We start from the raw sequence: 27,848 nt of genomic DNA on the forward strand, positions 1-27,848 counted from the left end.
GAATTAACTCATGTATATGTTGTTTTGTTTGCTTGCCTCAAGATAAACTGTAGGATGCATAATTATAATGTGACAGATTTACATTTGCCACATATACAAATTAATTTCATTATTTGGTATCTTTATCTTTTATAAAATAGGGTTCCTCCCTTCAAAGCTTTTCCAGACTAGATGGGGAGAGAAAATTAATAAAGGTGAACCAAAATTAAGTGCAATCTATTTAACTGTGGAAATGGTTTGTAATTCCATGAAACTGAATTTATTTCATGTTAGTTCAAAAGTTAGCATCAGAATCCTTTCATCCTGTTGGTTTTCTTTTTCATATAAAAATTCTACAAGGTGTTACATATTTTTGTAGCTGTTTGATAAGTGCTACCTAAAATCTTTCTAGGCTCAGATTCCTTCAAAGTTTTTCTTTTTTTTCTTTCTGTTGTGCTACTGCAGGGCATTCTGACCATGAAGCAACAAAAATAGGCAATGGATCAAGAGGCAAAATTTTCCATTTAATTTGGTGTTATCTTAGAAAAAGAGGCTAAAGTTGCTAATTTGAATAGATACTTTGTCTACATGATTTTTATTATGGGAGCAAAAGAGGAAACTCCCTAGAAAAAATATGAAAAATAAAGAAAAATAAAATATATCTCAAAGTATTTTTGAAACTCTTAAAATACATATTATTTATTCAATAGAATAAATTGATCAGTAAGCTCCCCTTAGGACTTGTGCTCTATGCCCAATCACTCAGTCGTGTCTGACTCTTTGGGGCCCCATGGTCTGTGGCCTGCCAGGCTCCTCTGTCCATGGACTTTTCCAGGCAAGAATCCTGGAGTGGGATGTCATTTTCTTCTCCAGGGCATCTTTCTGACCCAGGGATCAAACCCATGTCTCCTGCATCCTGTGCATTGCCAGGCAGATGCTTTACCACTAGTGCCACCTGGGAAACTCTTCTTTAGGACTTACTGTGTATATAAAGCATGGATCCAATGAAGTACTGACCTCACAGACATTCACTTAAGATTTATAAGTAAATAGGTTAGCATGTACAGTATCAGATACTTCACTTGAGCATACATTTCCCAGAGAACTCTATAATCTTTATGTGAATTTAAATGTTAACACTTTTTTTATATATAGATACACATTGTACTTTATACTTTTAACTTTTATGGCTAATGAGCTGTTTCTTACATAAATGCGTTATTTAGGCTTCTCAAGGGTTGACTGGAGCTGTAGTAGTCTATTCTTGTAATTAGAACAGGAACCCCATAACCATCACTTTTCACTATAGAGACCTAAAGAATAAAGAACAGAAGCTACAAAGCCATGATTCTTTGTTACAATAATGTAGAAATGGGATATATGTCCTGGGTCATTTAGTACATTAAAGTTTACATTTAGAAAATAGTAGAGAAGGTATTTAGAGAAGTGGTTTATAACCCAGAGTCATTTGAAGAAGTTGCATTATATGAAAGAAAACCTAGCATCCAGAAAGATAAGCTAGGGACAACTTAAAACTGAAGATTAGGAAATTATTCTGCAGGCAAGGGAAGCAAAAATGAGATATTTCACTTTGCTTGTTTATTTGAGCAAATATACAAAAATTTATCTCTGTTTATGATGTTAAATTTAATTAATATTTCCTAGGCTGCTGACTTAAGACCCTCCAGTCATTAATCTAATAGTCCCTCTTGTTATTTTATTTTTCAACCATCTATGCACTGGGTTTTTTACCTTCCCTGTTCTCATAAGCTCCCATGCTCTTAATTCCCAGAAGAAGAATATTTCTAGGTCTTCTTAAATTTTACCCTTCTCACAACACATAGTCACACTACAAAAGGTGAGCGGATTATTTCTGTGGCTGGCAGGCACTTGTTACAGACCACGTAATGTCTCATTTCTGGACTCCTGCATAGCATCTTTCTCTCATGAAAAGAGGGAAAGGGTATAACGTACCACTCCCTGCATTAGAATCTGTTCAAGTTTCTGTTTGAGAGTTAGTGAACTTGAACACAAAATTACTGCTGACAACAGGGGGCAAGAATGTGGTACAGTATAAACAAGGAGCATAGCCCAGGTCTCTCTGACTGGGGAGCAAGCTCAGTATCTGAGTTGTGTAACTAATAAATAATACAAAATATGCAGAAAGATACAAGCACTATAGACAGCTACCACATTTAATTTTTAACTACCAATACATTGGAAATTTTGTTCATTCTCAAAAGCAAAATAACCCTAAAATAAGTTGAATTTGTGATAAAGATTTTAGGGGTTGAAAGAATTTGGTTCATTTTGTGAAGAGTTTCCCACCTGGGTAATTGTGATGGGATGTAATGTGAATTTTAATTGCCAAGCCAACCAAAAATGAAGGTAATTCTACTTGTCATTCCTTAATTCATAATACTCATCAGAATGGAATCTGAGCTCTTCAGAGAGAAGCAGATGTCTTCCCTTATGTATCTATTAAATGCCCAGAAACTTTAAAAAGTGCACAGAAGGAGCTATCAGACATCAGACTAGAAATTCTGCCAATCTGTGGGGACTGGAACCTCCACCAAAGGATTCCTCCTTAGGGATACCAAGAGCAAGGTGCAGTGCAATGCCTCCAAATCTCTGGACGCCTGGGGGAACATCATGAATGATGTTAAGAAGCATCATCTAATGGGAGCACATCATTTACTACCACAGGAACAGTAGAAGACAGTATTTATATATCCTCCCTTGAGCCATGTCTCTCTAAACATCTTTCAGTTAAAGCTTCAAAGAAAATTCCAAAACAAATCCTGAACAAAACCCAGCATGATGGTTTTTTTTTTTTTTCCCAACCATGGCTTTATAACCCTTGCTTTTAATGGAGGACTCAATATGTGTGAGGTAACAGATCTTGAAAGTGCGAGAGGAGGAATAGCTGGGATTATGTTTTCCCACAGCTGCCCCTCTATGAAACTCTTCCATAGGAATCTAAGTCAGGAGCATTCCCTTAAATTAAGTCAACAGCCTACGGTCTAATAAGGAAGAAAGATATGCATCATGAAGAGATTTCAGTAAACATTTTGGAAACAAATTAGATAAGGGCAAAAATGAAGAAAAAGTAATCCATTTAGTGATGAGTTGTTACATAATTACATAGGTATGCTTCTTATAAATGTTTGAAGTATGGCTCCTCTACATTCCCTTTTAATACATTATAATACTCTAGTTCAGAAAAGTGGGGGAGAGGTCATTAGCATGCTTTTATATGGAGATAAAATTGGTAACATTAACTATAAGTTTAAATCATCTATTGATACCTTGATACAATCCAAAATTTTGCTTATTTTGTGCCAAGATGAATGGTATTACCATCTAATTGATAGAAAAATCATATCCTCAAATAATGTAACATGTGCTTGAGAATGGGTAGCTGGATTTTAGAAACTGTCACTTCCTATCCCATACTCTTTCACTAATCTCTTTATTGATGCACCTAGAGGGAGGCCTAGCTTAAAGAGCCAATAAAACAGAATATTCTTTACATTAAACTTGTGGTTAGAAAAAACCAGCCACATGCTTTTTTTTCTTTGGATAGCAAAATTTTAACATAAGAAGAGTAACTCTATTTATTTATTTTATCTGTATTCTAATCTCTTAAATCAAAAGGAAAATTAATATCTCTGCCTCAAAGTTTAGTTGATAATTTATTCTGTTCCCATTTTATCATAACCAAATACAGGACAAAAAATAGTTGGTATATGCATACTGTATATTATAGTTTGAAAGTCAAATAATATAAATCCATTAAATTTTAAGTTTGTGATGAAATACTTGCTGTAATTATCATTTCCTGACTGATGCAGGCTTTTTTTTAAATCTTCCTCTTCTAATTGAGATGTTACCTTTATGCTGAAATAGCCTTCTACTGACTTTCTCATTTAATGCCACTTTCCTCTAACTTCATGACTTAATCATCATGTAAAGGTATTAAATCCTCAAAATGTCTTCCTATTTTTAAATATAAGCTCTTCTTTATTCATAAATAATTTACCTAATCAGCCCAGACAGGGGATTCAGGGAAGGCTTCCTGGAAATGGTGTTTTTCTTATGAATTTGCATAAGCTCATGTCATGACATTTATATATATATTTACGGTCATTAGAAGGACTGATGCTGAAGCCGAAATGCCAATACTTTGACCACTTCATGTGAAGAACTGACTCACTGGAAAAGACCCTGACGCTGGGAAAGACTGAAGGCAGGAGGAGAAGGGGACAACAGAGGATGAGATGGTTGGATGGCATCACCGACTCGATGGACATGAATTTGAGTAAACTCCTGGAGTTGGTGATGGACAGGAAGGCCTGGTGTGCTGCACTCCATGGGGTTGCCAAGAGTTGGACACAACTGAGAGACTGAACTGAACTGAACAGTCATATTTAGGGCTTCCCAGGTGGTGCTAGTACTAAAGGATCCACCTGCCAATGCAGGAGATGCAAGAGACGTGGGTTCGATCCCAGGGTCTGAAAGATCCTCTGAAGGAGGAAACGGCAATCCGTTCCAGTATTCTTGCCTGGACAATCCCATGGACAGAGGCACCTGGTTAGACACAGTCCATGGGGTCGCAAAGAATCGAACAAGACTGACGCAACTTAGCACACATGGTCATATTTAATATTGTCAAACTGTTCTTCAAAGTATTTGACCATTTTACACTTTTACCAGTGAGATATGAATGGGAAGCAGCATATTGCTCTTCTTGCTTTTTGATAAAGAATAACATTGATATAACATCATATACAAGATTATTCACTATATTTAAGTCAATCATTTAATACATCATGTATATAACTTAATGTTCTCCCCACCTTCAATATGTAAAATTTCTAGATCTAATGCTAAATAAGCTTCTTTTTAAAATAATGTAAAACAGATTTGCATGCACAACAATGAAGATTAGGATCTGAGATGAAAAGGCAAGCATGCTTCTGTCAAACAGAGAAGATCAAGATTTGTAAGTAACTGACTTTGGGACCTGCTGGGTGGGAAGACCTGCTGTGTTACCTTCAGATACTGTCTCTTTACCTGACACATTGGATGCTTCAGCAGCCTTTTTGGGTTGTCCACCCTGGGCTGCTTTTTCTAAGTCCTTTAGATAGTTAAGCTAGTATTACTGATAGCTTATGTTCCTGATCTGTTCACCCAGGAGCTTTTTCATGAAGCATGAGTTTTTGTTTTTTTCTTTTATTCTTAGAAGCCGAGGTTCTTAGGTCTTTCAGGAGCTTTCTGATATATTCAACAACTCAAGAAACTAACTCTTACTCAATTATTAGTGCCTGGTGCTGTTTACACTCAGTTAAACCAGAATGGCTAGTTTACCAAAAGGGAAGTTCCCATATTCATTTTCTCTTACCCAGTTACAATTGTGATTTCTATTAACACAGTAATGGTTATTGGTAGTTAAAAAATGATAAGGTAGATATATAGGAAAACTCAATTCCTTAGCTTAATAAGTCATTAGAATCATTCTGTCCAAAAGTAAAGCTCAAATATATTTCTTCTTCAGTTTATTCTGAATTTTATACAGACATATATGAAAGTATACTTTGGCCACCTCATGCGAAGAGTTGACTCATTGGAAAAGACTCTGATGCTGGGAGGGATTGGGGGCAGGAGGAGAAGGGGATGCCAGAGGATGAGATGGCTGGATGGCATCACTGACTCGATGGACGTGAGTCTCAGTGAACTCCGGGAGTTGGTGATTGACAGGGAGGCCTGGCGTGCTGCGATTCATGGGGTCGCAAAGAGTCGGACACGACTGAGCGACTGATCTGATCTGATCTGATATGAAAGCAACCATACAGTAATTAGGGAACAACTGATCATCACTAGCTGGATAAACACACACACACATATACATACATATGTATAACTGTGTGTGTGTATATATATATATTAATGAATATTTTTGAAATATGTTAACAAATCTCCCTTGGATAAATATATAGCTACATGAAAATTCTATAAATTATGTCCAGGCCTTACAAATATACTAAACAGAAGGGGATGACAGAGTATGAGATGGTTGGATGGCAACACCGACTCGATGGACATGAGTTTGAGCAAGCTTCGGGAATTGGTGATGGACAGGGAATCCTGGCATGCTGCAGTCCATGGGGTCACAAAGAGTTGGACACAATTGAGCGACCGAACTGATAGATTTAGTGTATTCACTCTTTAATCTCCCCATTCATATGCTGGGACTTTCTGATATATTCAACAACCCAAGAAACTAATTCTTACTCAATCATTTAGTGCCTGCTGCTGGATAGCAGGCCTGTTCAGACAGGGGACACCACACCAAAACTAGACTGGATAACAAGTAAAATTAGTTGATAGCTGACCTCTGGTATATACTATTTCTATTAAATGCTTGCTATCCCTAGGAAATATTTAAGAAAAGCTTCAAAGCTCTTTGTTTTCTAGAGTTTTATTACAAATAATTGTCCCAGAAGTGTGCTAATCACCTTACAGAACTTTACAAAAGTCATTTGGCCCCAGTGAGCTACATGGTAGTTTACCTATCACTGCTACCAAATCAGGCCCTCACTCAACACTGGCATTTCTAAAGTTCATCCAAGGTTTTTCATACCTATTTACTACCCTCTCTGCAAGCCCAAAATTCCTCTCTGTCTTTATGATGATTTACTATAAGTATGAAAGCAAGATGGCAGGAGTCCCCATAAAAACACACATCATGATAAAAGATTCCATACTGCAAAGAGACTGGGAACAACTATTCAGGAATAACACCTCTAAGTTAATAATGTCTGTTCAACAAAGTTGGTTTAGTTTCCCAAGCATTTTCTCCCTAACACCTTAAGCTTTAAAGTATCTCAAATATTCATTTAAGTGATGGTAAAATCAGAAAATTCCTAAATAACAATATCTTTAAAAATAATCTCATTTCCTAAAGAAATGCAAGCTCATAAACACATTTTAATATTTTATTAACAGTTAGTGATGCATGGCCCTATACACAGACTTCTAAGCGAAGCATCAGTAATTTTAAGAGAAAAGGGACTCCCAGCATGAAATGTGCACAGAGCATTTGACACAGATATTCTGACACTGGGGATGTTTTGACCCTGTGTTAGTAAGTATAAATATTTCAGTCAGAAGTATGCTGATTTTGATGAAAAAATATGTCAGAGCAAATTTTATTAAGCTAGTTTAGCCAACAGATCAATTCTCTACACAATGCAATTGAGCCATTTTCACTTTTGTCTTTTTTCATTTCAATTTTTCTGGAATGATCTATTGCTATCACTTTTCTATATAAATTAAATGAAGATCTGATTCCTGGATTTGTCCATATTAAGTTTTATCAATTATAGCTTGGTCATTTTCCCTTTTGACCACTATTTCTATGAAATCCCATATTGTTTAAGTATTACCAAGCTTTAATTCTCCTGTTGATTTATAGTCTCTAGCTGATTCCACCTCATGAAGTTTTACCTACTGTCACTTAAGTTATATTTTGCCACAGTTCAGTTCAGCCGCTCAGTCATGTCTGACTCTTTGTGACCCCATGGACTGCAGCAGACCAGGCTTTCCTGTCCATCACCAACTCCCAGAGCTTGCTTAAACTCATGTCCATTGAGTTGGTGATGCCATCCAACCATCTCATCCTCTGTTGTTCCCTTCTCCTCACGCCTTCAATCTTTCCCAGCATCAGGGTCTTCCCATGAGGTGGCCAAAGTATTGGAGTTTCAGCTTTAGCATCAGTCCTTCCAATGAATATTCAGGACTAATTTTCTTTAGGAGTGTCTGGTTGGATCTCCTTGCAGTCCAAGGGACTCTCAAGAGTCTTCTCCAACACCACAGTTCAAAAGCGTCAGTTCTTCGGAGCTCAGCTTTCTTTATAGTCCAATTCTCACATTCATTCATGACTACTGGAAAAACCATAGCTTTGACTAGATGGACCTTTGTTGGCACAAACTAACATCTCTTCTTTTTAATATGCTGTCTAGGTTGGTCGTAACTTATCTTCCAAGGAGCAAACATCTTTTAATTTCATGGCTGCAGTCACCATCTGCAGTGATTTTGGAGCCCAGAAAAATAAAGCCTCTCATTGCTTCCATTGTTTCCCCATCTATTTGCCATGAAGTGATGGAACCAGATGCCATGATCTTAGTTTTCTGAATGCTGAGTTTTAAGCCAACTTTTTCAATCTCCTCTTTTACTTTCATCAAGAGGCTCTTTAGTTTCTTCACTTTCTGCCATGAGGGTGGTGTCATCTGCATATCTGAGGTTATTGATATTTCTCCTGGCAACCTTGATTCCAGCTTGTGCTTCATCCAGCCCAGCATTTCTCATGATGTACTCCACATAGAAGTTAATAAGCAGGTGACAATATACAGCCCTGACGTACTCCTTTCCCAATTTGGAACCAGTCTGTTGTTTCATGTCCACTTCTAACTGTTCCTCTTTGACCTGCATACAGATTTCTCAGGAGGCAGGTCAGGTGGTCTGGTATTCCCATCTCTTGAGGATTTCCCACAGTTTGTTGTGATCCACACAGTCAAAGGCTTTGGCATAGTCAATAAAGCAGAAGTAGATGTTTTTCTGGAACTCTCTTGCTTTTTTGATGATCCAGAGGATGTTGGAAATCTGATCTCTGATTCTTCTGCCTTTTCTAAATCCAGTTTGAACATCTGGAAGTTCATAGTTCACATACTATTGAAGCCTGGTTTGGAGAATTTTGAGCATTACTTTACTAGTGTGTGAGATAACTGCAATTGTGGAACAGTTTGAGCATTCTTTGGCATTGCCTTTCTTTGGGACTGGAATGAAAACTGACCTTTTCCAGTCCTGTGGCTACTGCTGAGTTTTCCAAATTTGCTGGCATATTGTGTGCAGCACTTTCACAGCATCATCCTTTAGGATTCCAAATAGCTCAACTGGAATTCCATTACCTCCACTAGCTTTATTCATAGTGATGCTTCCTAAGGCCCACTTGACTTTGCATTCCAGGATGTCTGGCTCTACGTGAGTTATCACACCATCATGGTGATCTGAGTCACAAACATCTTTTTTGTATAGTATTTTGCCACAGTTTATTATTTACACTGCACGTGATTTTCCCTGGGTCACTAATCGTGGTTTTCACAAAGATGTCCTCATTTTTCACTGTGCTCTCCAGTTACATTTTAGCCATTTTCAATCTTATTTTGTGTTTATTATTCTTACCAGAATATTTGTTAGAGGAGTTTTATTTAAAAGTCTTCGTATTTATTTCTTGGAGCAAAAAATATTACTGGCTGTTGTAGGTAGCAGGCAGGGTGTAAGCATTCTGCTTCAGCAATAAATCTTTAAATGATGACCAAGTGAAGCTTAGTTTGTGAAAAGCTGATCAGTACAGTAAAGCACAAGAAATGCACTGTGGAAATACTGGAAGGGCACTCAATGGCTTACTTCAGATGTAGAAGAATAAGAAATTACTGAACCATCAAATTAGACAACTGAGAAGAAGCTGAAAACTTAAAACAAAATACAAAATTATTTAGTGTACATGCTAGAACCTATATAATATGGTAAGTGACTGCAGGCCTTCTATAAGGTACAGGAGATGAGAAACAGACTGTGGATGGATGGAATTTCAGATACTGCAAGGATTGCCTAGTAACAGGTAGTACCTGAGGGCAGTGCCCCTTTTAGTGCCTAATTGTATTAATGATGTCCAGTTGGGAAACTAGGTGTCACTGACCTGGCAAATTTCTCACTTCTCCCGGGTTACTTTGACTAATAATTCTCATGAGACATGGGGGTTCTGGCACTATTCACCATGACGTTGATAATATGAGCTTCCACAGCTCTCCTTTGCAGGTTCCACAGAAATGAAAGTGAGAGCAGCCTTAAAACAAAGGATAGAATGTTGATCAGAAAATGAAGTGCTATGATTATACTGAAAGGGGAAAATCTTTTCTTATATAGGTCTTCAGAAATAACAGAAACTGTGCTAGTGGCTTAACCTGTACTACAATCTCTTTTACTTAGTCCCTATCTAGGCAGTTAATGAGGAGTTGTAAGAATTGTGGTACATTCTATAATAGATATAGGGACAAGTGCTTTAAGAGCACAAAGGAGAAAGTAATTTATTGCACATGGCAAAGCCTTCCCAAGAAATGGCATTGATTTGGGTCTTGAAGGATGAATAACTAAGAAGGTTATTATTAGAGAAGGAAAGAGAAGGGAACAGCTAGGGCGTCTTGAATTAAATCCCTGGCTGTGAGTTGCCAATAATGATGTCTATCAATTACATAATTCTTTGATTTGCTTTTGAGGCAGATCTTGGGTTGAGTGAGAATCTGCAGGTGCCTACAGGCAATTGACGGTCTCATGTGCTCTCCATCCCCAGGTTAGGAGGTTCAGGTCATTGATCACAGTGGTATGCAAAGATTCCAGAATCCATGGGTAATTTGCTTTCTTTAAATTTTACTGGTGTAGCCCTCTATTTAACATCACCAAATAGATTACCTACTTCATCAAAATACACCTTTTAAAAATCTTTTAACTTGACCAAAAGCAATAAAGCTGTTAAAAAAAAAAGTGGGGGGAAAAAATCTTAGCAGTATTTTACCCTGTTCATTTTTAACAGCTTCTGCAACACTTATGCTCAGTGTGATTCTTGGTTACAAGGATTTCCTTGGTTGTTTTTGTCTTCTCAACTTCCAACTATTATGCTAGGAAATCCTCTAAAATGTATACAATTTTACTTATAATTATTGATATTTTTAATCATATAGTATATTTGCAAAACACGATTTCATTTTTTTAATGAGTCAACTGAGCTAAATTTATCCTTTTACCCATAAAAGTAACATTGTTTTGCTATATACATAGTTCATTTATTTTAACAAATATACAGTGATAGCTTTTTAGGACTCCAGAATGAATAAGACAGGATGCTTGAACTCTGGAGAATTAGAGGTACACATTTTATTAATTAGGTGTACTTTTCCTAATTATTGAGCATGAGAAGTTAAAAGTATATACCATATCATTTCAGAAGAAAAAAGAGATTTATTGTTTTTTTGTGGAGAATCCAGAAAGGTATCATGGAGGAAGTGCCATATGACCTGTGCTTAAGTGTTGACAATGAACACATGGGAATGGAAAAAGGTTGTTCTAGGGAAAGAGAGTAATAAATAAGGCCATATATGCTAAAAGGTGTATGTAGCCACACTGAAGAATAAACAAAGGTGTGAGTCACCTGGGGGCATGGTTATTAAGAAAATCACTGATGACAGAACTTTCTCAGTTAAAAAAAAAAAACAATCCCATAGGAAACAGCTGAAATAAATATGAAGATTTGACTTTCTAAATTTGGACATAGTTCTTAAAAAAATCACCACTAACGTACATTAATCCCAAAATTTACACTGGCTCTAGATCTCATAGCTAAAACGTAACAAGGAAATGAGGTTTGGAACCAAACAGCATTCAAGAATATAACTCATCTATTATCCTCAGATAGCAGTGGAAATGTTATCTCCACTGTTACCGTCACATATTTATGTATTAAAAAAAAACAACAACAAAACCTGAAGTGAGATATTAAGCTGCTAAAGCTGAAAAAGACAACCAATTTTTTCAGGCTGACTGAGAAAACCAAAGGCCAGAATGTGTTACTCTTCAATTTGCGGCTGTAGTTTCAGCAGAAAAAAATGACACAGCATTAGTCACATTATGTAGTACAATAATGGCCCTGGGGTGGGGTAATTATCAAATAATGACACCTTTGAAACTGTTTGACTAATGCTGTAAATTATTTCTGTATTATACGAAAAGCATTATCATATGATTTTTTGATGACTTTGAATTACAAGGGATTAGCTAGCACCACTGAAAAGCAACTCATTTAGGAGAATTTAAAATGAAGAGCAGTCTGAAGTTTTCATGGCTATTAATTAAACTTGATACACTGGAAGAGGCAATCAAGACTTTCAGTCAGGTACGCCAGCACAGACCTCTGAAGTCCAATTTGTAATACACATCTAAAGTCATTCACAAAGACATTTTAAAAATAGAAAAAATGCAATGGAGGAAAAGAGGCATTTCTAAGAATTGAAAATTAAAAATAACAAAAAAGAATATCTCTGGCAGTAATCACAAGGACTACATACACAGTTTCAAAGGAAAAACACCTTCTATTTGGGTGCAAACAGTTGTAGAACAAACAAAAGAACTAAGTAAATAATTTTTTATCAGTGTGTCAAAAAAAATGTTCAGGTTTTTTGCAAAGGCTTTTGTGGCTCAGCTTGTAAAGAATCCGCCTGCAATGTGGGAGACCTGGGTTTGATCCCTGGGTTGGGAAGATTCCCTGGAGAAGGGACAGGTTACCCACTCCAGTATTCTGGCCTGGAGAATTCCATGGACTGTATAGTCCATGGGGTCACAAAGAGTCGGACAGGACTGAGTGACTTTAACTTTCACTTTGAACTCTAAATTCTATAGATCAGTTTTTTCTTTTTTAATTTAAATTAACAACATTCAGGATTTAATCTTTGTGCAAAGCTAACGTCTATCTGTCAGAAATCCAGACAGCCCCCAACACACACAAATAAATCCTTCCAAGTTTATCTGGATTAATAACTTTACAAACCTATGAACTTCTATAGCAAACTCAAAGAAGAAACTGAAAAAGGTTAAGGAGGTAAGAAGGTAACACAAAGACAAGATTCTTAAGCATTTTTTAATGCAGTGGCATCAACAGTGGCCTTGGAGAGAAATAACACTTTTCTAAAGCTTATTGATGCCTGCACTGAAGGCACTGAGAAAAATATGCCATCCATACAAAGAATGCAAGCCTGTGGAACTATTATCAACAGACTGCAAAAGAGAGACGGAAAGAACTCAAACCAAACACAAGATTGCTTTAAACTGTGTGGGGCTTTATTTGAAGGACTCTGATTTGGTATTCCCAAATCTTTTCATTCTAACCAAAGCATAAAAATATAAAGCTAAAACTTACCTGATAATATTACCGATTCTGAAATACATATATATCAATATTTAAGACAAGTAATCAGGGATTTTAAGAATTTTTCAATGGTGGATAGCTTGTGTACACAAAATGATTCTTTACTTACATACTCTCTAAAGGGGTTGGTTCTCTCTGGGTTGTTGCTGCCAAGATTTGTTGTTTCACCTGGCAACAATTTTAATGATGCCTGAAAGGACCCCTTTCTTGTGGTCCAATATTCCCAAGTTATTATGTTCAGTTCTCCCACATTTTCAGGTGGCATTTCCCATTTTTTCCAGTCAACTAGATTCCGTGGAAAAAACAAACCAACCCAGGCCTTTCTTCTTTTGAAGGCTAATCCTTTTCCCTTTAAAAAAATTTCCTGTTTCCCTAAGATATTATGCTTTGAAACAGTCTATAGAGAGACTGTTTTGACATTTTTAAAGATAAATTTGAACTTAAGTTTGTAAACCAAGGTAAAGTTCTGTTAGAGAAAAAATTTATATATAAAATACTTTCAAAAATGTTACATTATGATGCAGTTGAGTAGACAGGTAAATAAATATATACCAACTCAGGATATTACCTACAATGTGAGTGACTGTCTTATTAATAGTTTATATCAAGCTCCCAGAACATGAAAATAATGCCCACATGTAACTCAGGCTTACAGAATAAAATACAATAGACTGGGTGGTTTAAACAATAGACATGAATTTCTCACAGTTCTGGAGGCTGGAAGTCCAAGATCAAGGCACCAGCAGCTTTGGTTCTTGGTGAGGGCTCTCTTCCACGTTCATAAAAGGTTGTCTTCTTCCTGTGTCCCTATATGGCAGAGAGAAGAGGCTCTGGTGTCTCTTCATCTTCTTTTACGTGCGCTAATACCATTATGGGGACTCCACCATCATGACCTCATCTAAACCTAATTACCTCCCAAAGGCCTCACCACCTAACACTCACACTGGGTGTTAGTGCTTCAACATATGATTTCAGGGAGAACACATTTAGTCCGTAATACCAATTACATGATATTTTGAAGTACCTTAACTCCTCTATTCTCTGATCAGGCTTCCCTGGTGGCTCAGACGGTAAAGCATCTGCCTACAATGCAGGAGACCTGGGTTCGATCCCTGGGTTGGGAAGATCCTTTGGAGAAGGAAATGACAACCCACTCCAGTACTCTTGCCTGGAAAATCCCATGGATGGAGGAGCCTGGTACGCTACAGTCTATGGGGTCGCAAAGAGTTGGACACGACTGAGTGACTTCACTAGCTTTACTGTATTCCAATTGTACTCAAATCCTGCCAAAGCTAAGCTGTATCTGAATGTCATGTTTTGTGCTTAAATGAGATTTCTTTTAGCTGAAAAATGTAGGTGCTCTTTTGGGGAAATAAAACATAACAATATAAAGAACCTTCCCAAAGCATCCCATTTTGAGTTTCCAATAAAGAACATAATAGCAGTTCAAAAAAATATTTCCAGAGCACCCAGTATATAGTAGACACAAGCCCAGTACTAAGGATTACAAAGATGAATGAGACAATGACCATGCTGAAGAAAGTATCAGATCAGATCAGTCACTCAGTCGTGTCCAACTCTTTGCGATCCCATGAATCGCAGCACGCCAGGCCTCCCTGTCCATCACCAACTCCCGGAGTTCACTCAGACTCACGTCCATCGAGTCAGTGATGCCATCCAGCCATCTCATCCTCTGTCATCCCCTTCTCCTCTTGCCCTCAGTCCCTCCCAGCATCAGAGTCTTTTCCAATGAGTCAACTCTTCGCATGAGGTGGCCAAAGTACTGGAGTTTCAGCTTTAGCATCATTCCTTCCAAAGAAATCCCAGGGCTCATCTCCTTCAGAATGGACTGGTTGGATCTCCTTGCAGTCCAAGGGACTCTCAAGAGTCTTCTCCAACACCACAGTTCAGAAGCATGAATTCTTTGGCGCTCAGCCTTCTTCACAGTCCAACTCTCACCTCCATACATGACCACAGGAAAAACCATAGCCTTGACTAGACGGACCTTTGTTGGCAAAGTAATGTCTCTGCTTTTGAATATGCTATCTAGGTTGGTCATAACTTTCCTTCTAAGGAGTAAGTGTCTTTTAATTTCATGGCTGCAGTCACCATTTGCAGTGATTTTGGAGCCCAAAAAATAAAGTCTGACACTGTTTCCACTGTTTCCCCACCTATTTCCCATGAAGTGATGGGACTGGATGCCATCACTTCATCAAGTATATCATCAAGAAGTATACCTAATAATAAAATAGTAAATCTTATGAAAAATTTAAATTCATAAGCTTCAAAAAAGCAAGAAACCATTTCCCTGAATAAGCTCATCATAAAACTAATGGCTACAGGTCTCAAAACATTTTTGAGGAATATTATGTGAAATTTCAAAAGGAGATTTTTTCCCGCCTAGATTTGTGGAGAATTACTGTGCTACTTGGAAATAATCATTTCTTGGAAATAATCACAAGTCAGTAAAATGCCTAAAGTCAAGTCTGAATTTTAAAGTATCAAGTTCAGTTTATTTTAAGTTCTAAAAGAGCAACATAGTATCCTATTTTATACACTGTTATCTATGGCTAAAGGAGCAACATTAGGATTTGTTTACACAAGATATCTTATCTCATGTTAACTTATATACTCAATGGTGCCCTACAGACCTGAATGAGAGGCAGGATGATTTCATCTAGCTGGGTGTTGCTTTGATAAGTCTGTTTCTCTTTTCACATGATCAGTCACCAAATGTCTACTTCAAGTAAGAAGTAGGACTCTAAATATCTAACTCATTACCAAGGAATATAATGTAAGCATGTGGAAGTTGATAGACCCATAAACCCAGAATATTTAAAATTTTTTTATAAGAAATTTTCCTAATGGGAACAAAAAAGTGAGAAATAAAAGTACAGAAAGAAAAAGATAAGGGAGGCAGGAAGGGGATGAATAAACATTGACAGCATCCTTTACGAATACCTAACCATTATTATTCCACAAGAACAACAAAGAATCTTGATTTTACAACTTCCATTTCTTTATGAATTTCTCTATCAGAAATCTTATGTACTGAAAGCCCATTATATTGTGCAGAATGCTAGTCTTAACTGCAAATATATGACAATATTAACCTTAATTTGTTACTACTTTTGATGGTTCTTCCTTCCCTAGTTAAGAAGCCTGTGTCTGGCAAAGTTCCACAGCCACAGTTGTGTCATGTACATTTCTGAGGAAGAAACATGGTTATCTCCAAATGTGGGTCTTCAGAAATAAGTCAGACTATAAAAATGAACCTAATATTAACTAAAGATGGAGTATCACAGTCAACAAAACCCTTTACCTGAATTCTGATATTAAGACCTAATATCTTTCTCTCAAGTTTTTAAGTGAAGATATCTGTGAAGTAAGGAGAGGATCAGTTTTGTCCAGAGTCATTTAGTTAATAAATAGCAGCAAGGGCGTGTTCTCCCAACAGGCATCATTAACCATCTTCAGTAAGTCATTTCAACTTCCAAGTTAAACTAGCATATCTTCTGTTAATAATACTTTCTCTCACCCACTACATTCCTATTACATTCTCTTGAATTTGCAAGACATTTCAATGTAAAACTGGTGAGAGCAGAATTCCCTATGTATCCCACTTTTAAAGGGAATGACAGTATTTTACTTTTAAATAAGGTTAAAACGGGTGTTGGTTTGAAATAGACATCCTAACATATGAAGGAATTAGCCTTCTAAGTTATGCTTTTGGAAAAATATTTAAGAATTAAGTACAGAATTTTCCCAAATGACTTTTGTAAACACAATGAATAAAATTATACAGGATTTTCTTATTTTACCTATTGATACAATGTGATACCAATACATTCCTTGATACTGAAACATCTTTATTAGCTTCTGCTGCAGTAACCAGAACAAACAAACAAACCACATGTTATATTAAGGCAGTGGACTGAAAGCTCTGTTACAGCCTGCAGGTTGACTGGAGGTTGCTCCACTGTCTTCTCCCTGTGTTCAGGCTGAAGGAGCAAGAGTAATCATAGCAGAGGGGGTAATACAGAAAGACTGAGTGAATCACGCAACTGTTCTTAATGCTTGTGCTTGAAAATGGCTAATCTGACAACCATTCAGATTCCACTGGCCAAAGCAAGTCACATGGTCAAGCACAGCATCAATGAGGTATAGAAATAAACTCCTTCAACAGTGTGGGGAACGGAGAATGAATATTTGTGAAAAGTAATACAAACTGTCATACTTATAGTCAAAGAACAGACCCTTTCAGGCCATGGTAAATTATTCTTTTAATAAACTATGTGCTATTACACATATGCATAATCATAAGTAAGAGTGGGTATGTATTTTTCATGCTTTTTTCTCAAGGATTTAGTAGGCTGATTTTATTTGCTTAGTAAAATGAAATGGGGAGGGAGATGGGAGGGTGGTTCAAGAGGAAGGGGACATATGTATAATCCGCTATGGCTGATTCATGTTGATGCTTGACAGAAAAAAAAAAATCCTGCAAAGCAATTATCTTTCAATTAAAAAATTTTTTAAGTAAAAAAATGAAATGGGTAGCTTTCTATATTTTCTTTATGTTCTATATGTGGTTTTACTTATTTCTCTTAAGGATAAAAGATTTCACCAGTACTACCTAGAATTGGATCCTTTGCTGGGGGAAGTAATTACTGGATAACTTTAAAAAATATTTTCATGCTATTGGTAGAATACCATTAGATTTTTAAGTAGTTTTTTATTTTCCTAGAAATCATCCACTTCATGATTTTCAAATTTGATAGCGATAAATTATATGTACACATTTAACATGTTTTCTACATGTTATAACTCCTCCATCACTTCTAATCTTTATGGGATGTTCCACATTTACTATTTTGTGGTTTCTTTACCTTTTCCTCCCCATTTTCTTACACTTTTACTATTATTGCTTTTATCTTTACTGTAGTCTTCCTTTTGATTTCTCCTTTTCCACTTTCTAAATTATTTAATAAAAGTCTTGCTCATAGAATAAAAAAAATCTAGCCAGAATATTTTTAGAGCAGCAGTACATAATTCCATTAAAATGAAAACTCAGTGAGAGCTGTATTTCTACCCCTTTGTTCACTAATAATCCTCAAGCGTCTAGCACAGTATCTTCTTCACACAGAGGAGTTTCATAGTATTTATTCAGAGAAATCTGTTTCTGTAGTCTTTGTTTCCTTTTACACACTATGGTTATTTCTTAATTCCAAGAGGCTTGAATTTTTGTTTAAACTTCCAATATCTTATCTAATTCTGTGGTTCTCAGATTTTGACACCCATCAGGCTAGCTTGAAGAACTTAGGAAAAAAACACTGATTTTTACATTTTAAAACTTGGGCTCTCCCCTCAGTTTCTGATTCATTAGGGTCGAGATTTGGCTCTAGAATTTATATTTCTAATAAATTCCCAAGTGATGCTGAAGTCATGCTGGGATCCACATTTTGAGATTTACTGGCTATTTCATTGTATGAAAATGTTGGTTCTTCTTTGGAAAATTTGAGTTAGCTATCATTTTAACTATGTTTTTAAAACCCTAAGGGTCATCATTTATTTTTTGTGTAACTGAAGATAGACTAACAGTTGTATATAGTACAATGTATATTAAAACAATTTAAGTCTTGTTTAATTCTTAGTATTAGAATAGCCTCCTCTGTTCATGGAATTTTCCAGGCAAGAATACTGGACTGGGTTGCCATTTCCTTCTCCTCACCAGTCTACTCCACAGCAATAGCCTTAGTCCTTTTTCAGGAACCTATGTTGTATCAAGAAGTTTTCTATGCAGTGTGCTCACAATGAATTCATTCCTTTATTTACTTCAAGGCCATTATTAAAATCGCTTTTGACTCATAAAAACTTTACTGAATTATTGCCAAAGTAGCATTTCAGTTGTCTTCACTGATCTTTTCAAGTGAAAGCGTTAGTGGCTCAGACCTGTCCCACTCTTTGAGACCCCATGGACAGTAACTGGCGAGGCTCCTCTATTCACAGGATTCTCCAGGCAAGAATAAATTGAGTGGGTTGCCATTCCCTTCTACAGGAGATCTTTCCAATTCAGGGATCCAACCTGGGTCTCCGGCATTGCAGGCAGATCCTTTACCATCTTTCCTGAGCCACCAGGGAAGTCCTCATTGATCTTTAATCAATATTAAAGATCTTTAATCATTGATATTTAATCAATATTAATTTGCAAATCAAGGGTATATCAGTTATTTTTCATCAAACATCAGAGCAAACACTCTAAACTTTTTAAAAGTTTTAGAAATAATTTCAGCTTTGCACATACAACCTCTCCAAAAATATTTGTATTTCAATTATGTGCAAGGATAAAACTCACAGTGCACAGCACACTTTTTTTCACTGAAAGTAAATGCAGTGACATAGTCATGGTTTGACAGAATTAACTGAAGAGAAAAAATTTTCACAAATGAGATGACCATGTTTACAAATGAAAACATTGTATATATTTGTACTGAATAAACAGCGCAATATGGGTGGAATAGAGTTGGTAGAGGATTTAGAAAAACAAAAGAATCTGGCAATATGCTAAAGGACTTTGGAAAAGCCTGGTGTCTACCAAAAAGCAAAATGAGAAAGTTAGGGTATAGCAACTTTGTCCTTAATTCTAGTCATTTCTGATTTACTGACTTTTAATAGCTAATGGGAAGGGCAGAAATTCCACCAAAAATCACTGAAATATTTAGTATACCTGGTATCACAGCACCCTCTATCACATTATAATTTATAGAACACATTTATGTGCAGCAGCGGCTTTAACTGTGAATATTCGTTTATGTGGAATTTTCTGGATCTAGTGCTTAGTTCATTACTTTTCAACAATGGATTTCTCCAGTTTTGGTATCATTAGCATCCAACCAAACGAGCATGACTGCATGTGCTGACAAAGTAACCCTGAACTCCAAATTATTGCAGGTGTGATCCTAGTACCAAGGACCTAAGTATTAAGTATCACCAGATAATTTATCAGAGCTATTATATTAGATTGGCAAAAAAATTCATTCAGGGTTTTTTCCTTAACATCTTAAGGGAAAACTGGAAGGAACATTGCGACAACCCAATAGAATTCTACCCCCTGACGTTCCCAGTTAAAAACTTTCGGGTTAAGACCCATCTGGTTTAATAAGCCTTCCAGGGACATCTAATGAGGGGACATCTAATGAGCGGACATCTAGTGAGTTTGAGAACCACGAGTAGGAGAAACGCCCGGTAGAGCAGTCTAGACAGTGGGAGCTGGAGTCTATAGGAAACTTGCTTCACCAGCTTTCACTAGCACTCCCATACTCGGTTACCACACCATTCCAATAAAGAAGAACCACCCAATACTACCTACATATATATCATCCGGTCTACACACTTTCAGGAAAATCGAGGTTTCCAAGCATCATTCAGGGAGAATTTACGTTGATTTTGCTGACTTGGGAGAAATGACGTTTTCTGTTAATCTCATAGAAACACGCCAGGCAAACAAACCTACATACACCAGGGGTGTTCCTGAGACTACCTCTCTGAAATCTCTTTAGCCTGTTTTCATAGCAAATTCCCCACTTCCTCATGGGCTCCAGACACATGCTGCATGTTTTTACAACAGTTTTAATAAGCAAAAGGAAACAAAAGCTTTTATAGTACACAGCAGTCTAAGCCACAAGGTCAGTGCCATCTTCCCACCCAAGAGAGAAATAGGGGACTCTTGTCTTGGGACTAATGAATTGATAACTAAGAAGAATGCCTGAGAGGCATTCAGGAACAAGTCATGAGGAAACAAAAAAAACGTTCTGTTTTTCTGGACTTAAAACTAGAGAAAGAACTCAGCCTCCTCTCCATCTTCGGTATTTATAGCTAACACGTACAAGTCGCTTCCGCTGCGAAGTCCTACAAAGTACCTCCTGCGTGAGAACTCGGCAGGGCGAAAGCTCGGGTCTCTCCCTTTCCGAGGGCGAGTGACGAAAGCCCAGGCCACATTTTCTCTGGAAGATTCCGGGAGAAGGGCGCGCGCCCCCTCAGCGGGCAGCGAGAGACTCAGCACCAGATGGCGCTGCCGCACCGAGAGCCAGAGCCTGGGCGGCACGGTAGAAGGGAAGAAGCGTCACCAGATTCTTTCCTCTGCGTCCGTCGCCGGAAGTGCGCGCTGGCGCCAGCCTCTGGTCCCGGATATTAAGACTTCTGGAGGGTTACCGCGTGAGGGCGGGGTTAGAACCGGAACCGAACGGCGACCGTCAGGCCTCGGGGCGGAAGCCCCGGGCGGCGCTAGTGGGGGGCTGATTTCTGGTGCGCGCGCCTCGGCGGGAGCGCGAGGGGGCGGGGCCTCGCCGTGCGCTTGCGCATTGTGAGGACGTATGCGCAGCCCGTACGTCTTTCTCCATATTTGCACGTTTGCTGGCCCGGCAAGGCGGAAATGGTGGTGTAGTAGGTTTTTTTTTTTCCTTCCTGCCCACAGAGTTTGAGTTTCTGGCTGTGAGTCAGGTTTCTGGAAATCTTCGTGGAAAATTAATGGTATACTCGAGCTGTATTTTCCTCTAGAGTATTATGTGAGCCAAATGCCTGCTGGGCGCAGTCCCAATGCTGGGATGGGCCCAGCCTTTCCTTCTAAATGTCTTCCTGAACCGGCTTGACCCACCCACTGTGTCTTTAAGCACCAGTCCTGAGGTGGTAGGGGTGTCACTAAGAAAAAGAAATGCAGGCAAATACACTATTCATAAGGAACATAAAAGCGCTTCTTATTATGTAAGGAGGCATGTCTTTTGGTCTTTTAGCAGTGCTTCAGAATTTAAGGAATTAATTAGCTTTATTTTCCCTTTCTGTCAAAAACACTTCATATTCTGTGTTTTATGGTGTGGTCTTGGTCTTTATCAAATTTTAGCTAAAGTAAGGCTGTCCGTGCTAAGTGTTTGAAAGGAACAGCATGTCCCTTTTCCAATATTACGAGTCAGAGGCAAACCACTTAAAAGACGGATCGTGGTAAACTTGTGAGAGTTCACTGCCTTTGTTTTGTGATGCAACATGGAAACAACCAAGAAGGTTGCAAAAATAAAATCTGTGTGAACCCACCCAATTTTAATTTTAGACTGTTTCTGAAAGTGTCAGATGCAAGGTACTCCGTTCTTCCAAGAAATTTCTTCAGCTTTGGTAAACACTTTTAACTTTGTATTTCAGAATTCTTCCCAGTCTGCTGCCTACATAAAAACTAAGTACTTGTGCAAGCCAGAGCAATAGAGACTTTTCAGCAGTTATACTGAGAGAAACAGACTGGGGAATACAAGAAAGATAGCCTGCGGTAGCCATTTTACGATTTTTGGATGAAACCTTTTCATGGTTTTGGTTGTAGGTGTTGTAAAGAGAGCAATTGTGGGTTGAGGAGTACCTTGATACTATATTTATGTGAAAAGCCAAAAAAATTTTTTTTCCAAAAAGTGGGCAATACCACAGGATCATTGAAGACTCATCACCAATAGTGTGAGAAGGAGGCAAGATGGAGTGGGAAGTAATGGAAACACTAATATTTAAATATTAGCCTTCCTTTAGGTAAAATTAGGTAAAGACCATGAAAAGGTCAGAGCTAAAGCAAATAGATGTGGAAAGCCTGATTAGGAAGACAGGAAAGATAGATTTTAGACCTCAAATGGAATGCGTAGAATAAGGAGTAAGTTCATTATATGGTTCAGTTTTGGAAATATTGCATTTAGCTGCTTATTTTAACTTTCGGTACATTCCAGTCTTCCCTGTGTCTGGTATATAACCAACCTTAAATTGAGACAATGCTTAGTTTTGCCACCATTATACTAGTAACTTGCATAGTGCTTCATAGTAGAGAATTATTAATTAATTCTGGCTATATGTATATATTCACAAATAGTGGCATTAAAGCCAGTTCCCTGTGAATATCCTCAACTCTTTGTCCCTGACTTCTGCTTTCCTGGCAAAACCCAGATCATAAATGAATTCACGTGTTTATCTTTTCTTGCCTGTACTTACACCTAGGCAGCTTAACAATTGGGTGGACTAATGTGACCTCATCCAAATGGTCTCTCCTACTCTTTTCTGTAGTTATTTTGCTCGCTTTAAACGAAGTATCTCATTCTTTCTCTACACTTTTGGAATCACTAACTTTCTCCTCAACCAGTGATTTTGCCTCATCCTTATTGGAAAAAGAGTTGTGAGCCTCGCCAAGAATTCTCTCATCTTCCCACCATCTAGTCAACTTGCATCTGCCTCTTTATCTTTCCTTTAGTTTCACAGAATGATGAATCTTTCAATCACATGGCAACAGTTGAGATTGTTTTTAGTTTTAGCCATTTGAATGGGTATATAGTGTTATTTCATTTTTGTGAAGTATGTTGAAAACTTTACCCATAAAAATTGAGTTTGTTTCCTTGTAATTAAGTTGTAGGAGTTATTTGCATACTATGAACACATCTTTTTTCTTTGTTGAGATATGATTGGCAAACAAAGCTGTACATGTTTATGTAAACACCTATATGTGTACATGTATATATATAGAACTTAATAAATTTGGAGTTAAGTATACATCCGCAAAACTCACCACAGTGTATGCCATAAATAAACCCATCACCTCTAAAAATTTCCTCCTGCTTTCAATTTTTATTATTAAGTGATAAGAACACTTAGCATAAACTCTACCCTCTTAGCAAATTTTAATACAACATTCTTAACTGTAGGGACTATATGTACAATAGAGTTCTAAGACTTAGTGATTGTGTTTACAAACTTTGTACCCTTTGAATAATACCTCTCCTTTCTCCTTCCCCTGTATACTTTTTTTTTTTTTTTGGTGAAAATGTGTGTTGTGAATATTTTTATTCCAATTTGTAACCTTTCATTTTCTTAACAACATTTTGAAGAAAAGTTGTTGCAGGTTGTATTTTTCTAGGAATTTATACATATCGTCCAAATACTAAAGTTCCCTAGCATAAAGTTGTAAATAAAGCCCTCTTACTATCTTTTTAATATTCACAGTATATTACATTTAGGCCTAGAATGCACTGAAGGTTAATTTTTCTATATTGTATTAATATAACAATAGGGGGTGATACCTTTATTTTTGAAAAATAAGAATCCAGTTATTCCAACAGCGTTTGTTGAAAAGATTCTCCTTTCCTCTGCTGGATATCACATTTGCACCTTGGTCAAAAATCAAGTAATTTTCTGAGTCTATTCAGTTCCCTTGATAAGCATGATGTATCCATGTGCCAACTTACCCACCTTTTGTTTTTTTCATTATTGTTTTGGCCATTCTACGTTTTGTGTGTTTTTTGCATTTTAATATAAATTTTACAATTGATGTTTCAATTTCTAAAAAGTCTTTTGGGATTTTGGTTGGAATTCTGGTGAATCTGTTGATCAGTTTGGGAAGAATTGACATTTTAAAACTACTGAATTTTTCTGTCTATGATTGTGTCATATCTCTCCCTCTATTTATTTTGATCTTTGTAATTTTCAGCATAGAAGTCTTGCACATATATTGTTAAATTTATTCTTAAGTATCTCATGTCTTTCATTATCAATGAATTTAAAATTTTTAATTTATTATAAATGTACTTAAATTGTATTTTTAGTTTATTGAGTCATAGTTTTCAACTTCAGAATTTGTATTGGATTCTTATTTGTAGATTATTGTTCTCTAGTGAAATTCTGACATGGGCCTAATAGCTTCAAAATTTAGGTCGTCTATGGATCTTATTTCTATTCCCTTTTCTTATTTCTGTTTCCTAGTATGCCCAGAAATTCTTAATGGAATGCTGTCTTTGTGAAAAATTTTAGGCTCTGAGTCATGTTTTTTTTTTTTTTTTTTTGTTTTTTTTTACTTCCAGAGAAGATTTTACTTTTGCTTCTGTTAGGAAACTAGGCTCAGAGCAAAACACCTTAGCTTAAATGGCTGTCAGTCTGTTAGGTCTAGCCTATTTCAGCTTCATTCTTACTCCTAGGGTGGCCCTTCTTCTGTCCCAACTGAAAGCCTGAGGTGTTTTTAAAGGCTCTTCCTTCCTCAGTTCAGTTCAGTTCAGTCGCTCAGTCATGTCCGACTCTTTGCGATCCCATGAATGCCAGGCCTCCCTGTCCATCACCAACTCCCAGAGTTCACTCAGACTCACGCCCATTGAGTCAGTGATGCCATCCAGCCATCTCATCCTCTGTCGTCCCCTTCTCCTCCTGCCCCCAATCCCTCCCAGCATCAGAGTCTTTTCCAATGAGTCAACTCTTCGCTTGAGGTGGCCAAAGTACTGGAGTTTCAGCTTTAGCATCATTTCTACCAAAGAAATCCCAGGGCTGATCTCCTTCAGAATGGACTGGTTGGATCTCCTTGCAGTCCAAGGGACTCTCAAGAGTCTTCTCCAACACCACACAGTTCAAAAGCATCAATTCTTCGGCGCTCAGCCTTCTTCACAGTCCAACTCTCACATCCATACATGACCACTGGAAAAACCATAGCCTTGACTAGATGAACCTTTGTTGGCAAAGTAATGTCTCTGCTTTTGAATATGCTATCTAGGTTGGTCATAACTTTCCTTCCAAGGAGTAAGCGTCTTTTAATTTCATGGCTACAGTCACCATCTTCCTTCCTAGTTGCCTCTAAAGTACAATTTATATTTTCTCAGAACTATGGGACTCCTGAAAGCTCTTGGCTTCCCTGCTTCTAAGCTACCTGCTTCTAAATCACTCTTTATGAGTGATTTCTCAGACTCTGGAATAACTTTCAAATTAGCAAATGAGTCAAGGGGAAAAGCAGAGATGAACATAGCAGACTTCTCTGCACCTTCTCCTTAGGATCTTGTCCTTTCAAGATGCTATCAAAAAGATATATTTTATATTTTACCCAGCTTTTCTAGATCACAGTTTATAGGGGTGAGACTACTTTTTTTAAGTCTATTACTGGCAGAAATAAATGTCTTTATTCTGAGAATCTCAATGATGCTAATAAAGGTAGTACTCTTTTTTTCTGTACCGTTGTCACCACTTCTTGTCCCCACACATCAGAAACAACCAGAAGACACACCAGTGACTTGCTTTCTTGCTTCTGGAGGTGTCTCTAGGGCCTCCTAGAAGTAATATCCTCTAGCTACAGATGGCTTCCTAAAGAATACTCTTAACTCTCTTTAGGGTTTGCTTGACTCTGTCTTCTGCCCTGGCCTCCTTCCAATGAGGAACTATGATGGTTCTGCTGCTGCTAAGTTCGATTCAGTCGTGTCTGACTCTCTGCGACCCCATAGACGGCGGCCCACCAGGCTCCACCGTCCCTGGGATTCTTCAGGCAAGAACACTGGAGTGTGTTGCCATTTCCTTCTCCAGTGCATGAAAGTGAAAAGTGAAAGTGAAGTTGCTCAGTCGTGTCCGATCCTTAGCGACCCCATGGACTGCAGCCTACCAGGCTCCTCCGTCCATGGGATTTTCCAAGCAAGAGTACTGGAGTGGGTTGCCATTTCCTTCTCCGATGATGGTTCTCAGTTCAGTTCAGTTCAATGGCTCAGTCGTGTCCGACTCTTTGCGACCCCATGAATCGCAGCACACCAGGCCTCCCTGTCCATCACCAACTCCCGGAGTTCACTCAAACTCACGTCCTTCGAGTCAGTGATGCCATCCAGCCATCTCATCCTCTGTCGTCCCCTTCTCCTCCTGCCCCCAATCCCTCCCAGCACCAGAGTCTTTTCCAATGAGTCAACTCTTCGCATGAGGTAGCCAAAGTACTGGAGTTTCAGCTTTAGCATCATTCCTTCCAAAGAAATCCCAGGGCTCCTCTCCTTCAGAATGGACTGGTTGGATCTCCTTGCAGTCTAAGGGACTCTCAAGAGTCTCCTGCAACACCACAGTTCAGAAGCATCAATTCTTCGGGGCTCAGCCTTCTTCACAGTCCAACTATCACATCCATACATGACCACAGGAAAAACCATAGCCTTGACTAGATGAACCTTTGTTGGCAAAGTAATGTCTCTGCTTTTGAATATGCTACTAGGTTGGTCATAACTTTCCTTCCAAGGAGTAAGCGTCTTTTAATTTCCTGGCTGCAGTCACCATCTGCAGTGATTTTGGAGCCCAGAAAAATAAAGTCTGGCACTGTTTCCACTGTTTCCCCATCTATTTCCCATGAAGTGATGGGACCGGATGCCATGATCTTCGTTTTCTGAATGTTAAGCTTTAAGCCAACTTTTTCACTCTCCACTTTCACCTTCATCAAGAGGCTTTTGAGTTCCTCTTCACTTTCTGCCATAAGGGTGGTGTCATCTGCATATCTGAGGTGATTGATATTTCTCCCAGCAATCTTGATTCCAGCTTGTGTTTCTTCCAGTCCAGCATTTCTCATGATGTACTCTGCATAGAAGTTAAATAAGCAGGGTGACAATATATAGCCTTGACGTACTCCTTTTCCTATTTGGAACCAGTCTGTTGTTCCATGCCAAACCAAACGTTACTGTGCTATAGCTGTAAATTCAGTCTCTCTCCATTGGTGCTTTCACAATACAAGTACATGTTACAGTCAGGCAGGAAGAAGTGCATCCTGTTATTTTTTATAGATAATAATACACACACACACACACATATATATGCTCCCTGACAGAGAATGGATTTGATTTCTTACTGTAATTTCGAGTAATAATTATATACATTGCCCCCCAGTTTGTGCTATAGAAAGGCCAGAATGACCAGACTTTAACCCAGATCGTACCACTTCTTCCATGGGTGAAATTGAGCAAGTTAAGTTTTCTAAGCTTCAGTTTCCCTAATTTGAAAACCAAGAAGATGTCTGCTTTCCAGGGTAAAAAAAAAAAGAAAAAAAAAAAAGATGGGCTTA

General features: G+C 37.8%; 2 protein-coding genes across 7 annotated transcripts in view; one reads left to right on the forward strand and one right to left on the reverse strand.

The window, feature by feature from the left end:
- The window catches only part of RFC3 (replication factor C subunit 3), a 250,751-nt gene extending 229,539 nt beyond the window's left edge, over positions 1–21,212 (reverse strand). For 2 of the 4 annotated variants that reach the window (XM_070380436.1, XM_070380434.1), the window contains exons 1-2: positions 20,932–21,212; positions 13,722–13,822 (exon numbers count right to left, since the gene is read on the reverse strand). The gene's annotated coding sequence lies outside the window, so the exon portion shown is untranslated. Of the gene's footprint in view, positions 1–13,721; positions 13,823–20,898 lie in introns of all 4 variants that reach the window. The other 2 variants (XM_070380435.1, XM_070380433.1) reach the window with 1 other exon arrangement.
- The window catches only part of STARD13 (StAR related lipid transfer domain containing 13), a 492,819-nt gene that overhangs the window by 81,863 nt on the left and 383,108 nt on the right, over positions 1–27,848 (forward strand). The gene's annotated exons all lie outside the window — the stretch shown is intronic.

This window comes from Bos mutus, chromosome 12, assembly GCF_027580195.1.
Source record: "Bos mutus isolate GX-2022 chromosome 12, NWIPB_WYAK_1.1, whole genome shotgun sequence".
In the NCBI taxonomy this organism is placed as follows: domain Eukaryota; kingdom Metazoa; phylum Chordata; class Mammalia; order Artiodactyla; family Bovidae; genus Bos; species Bos mutus.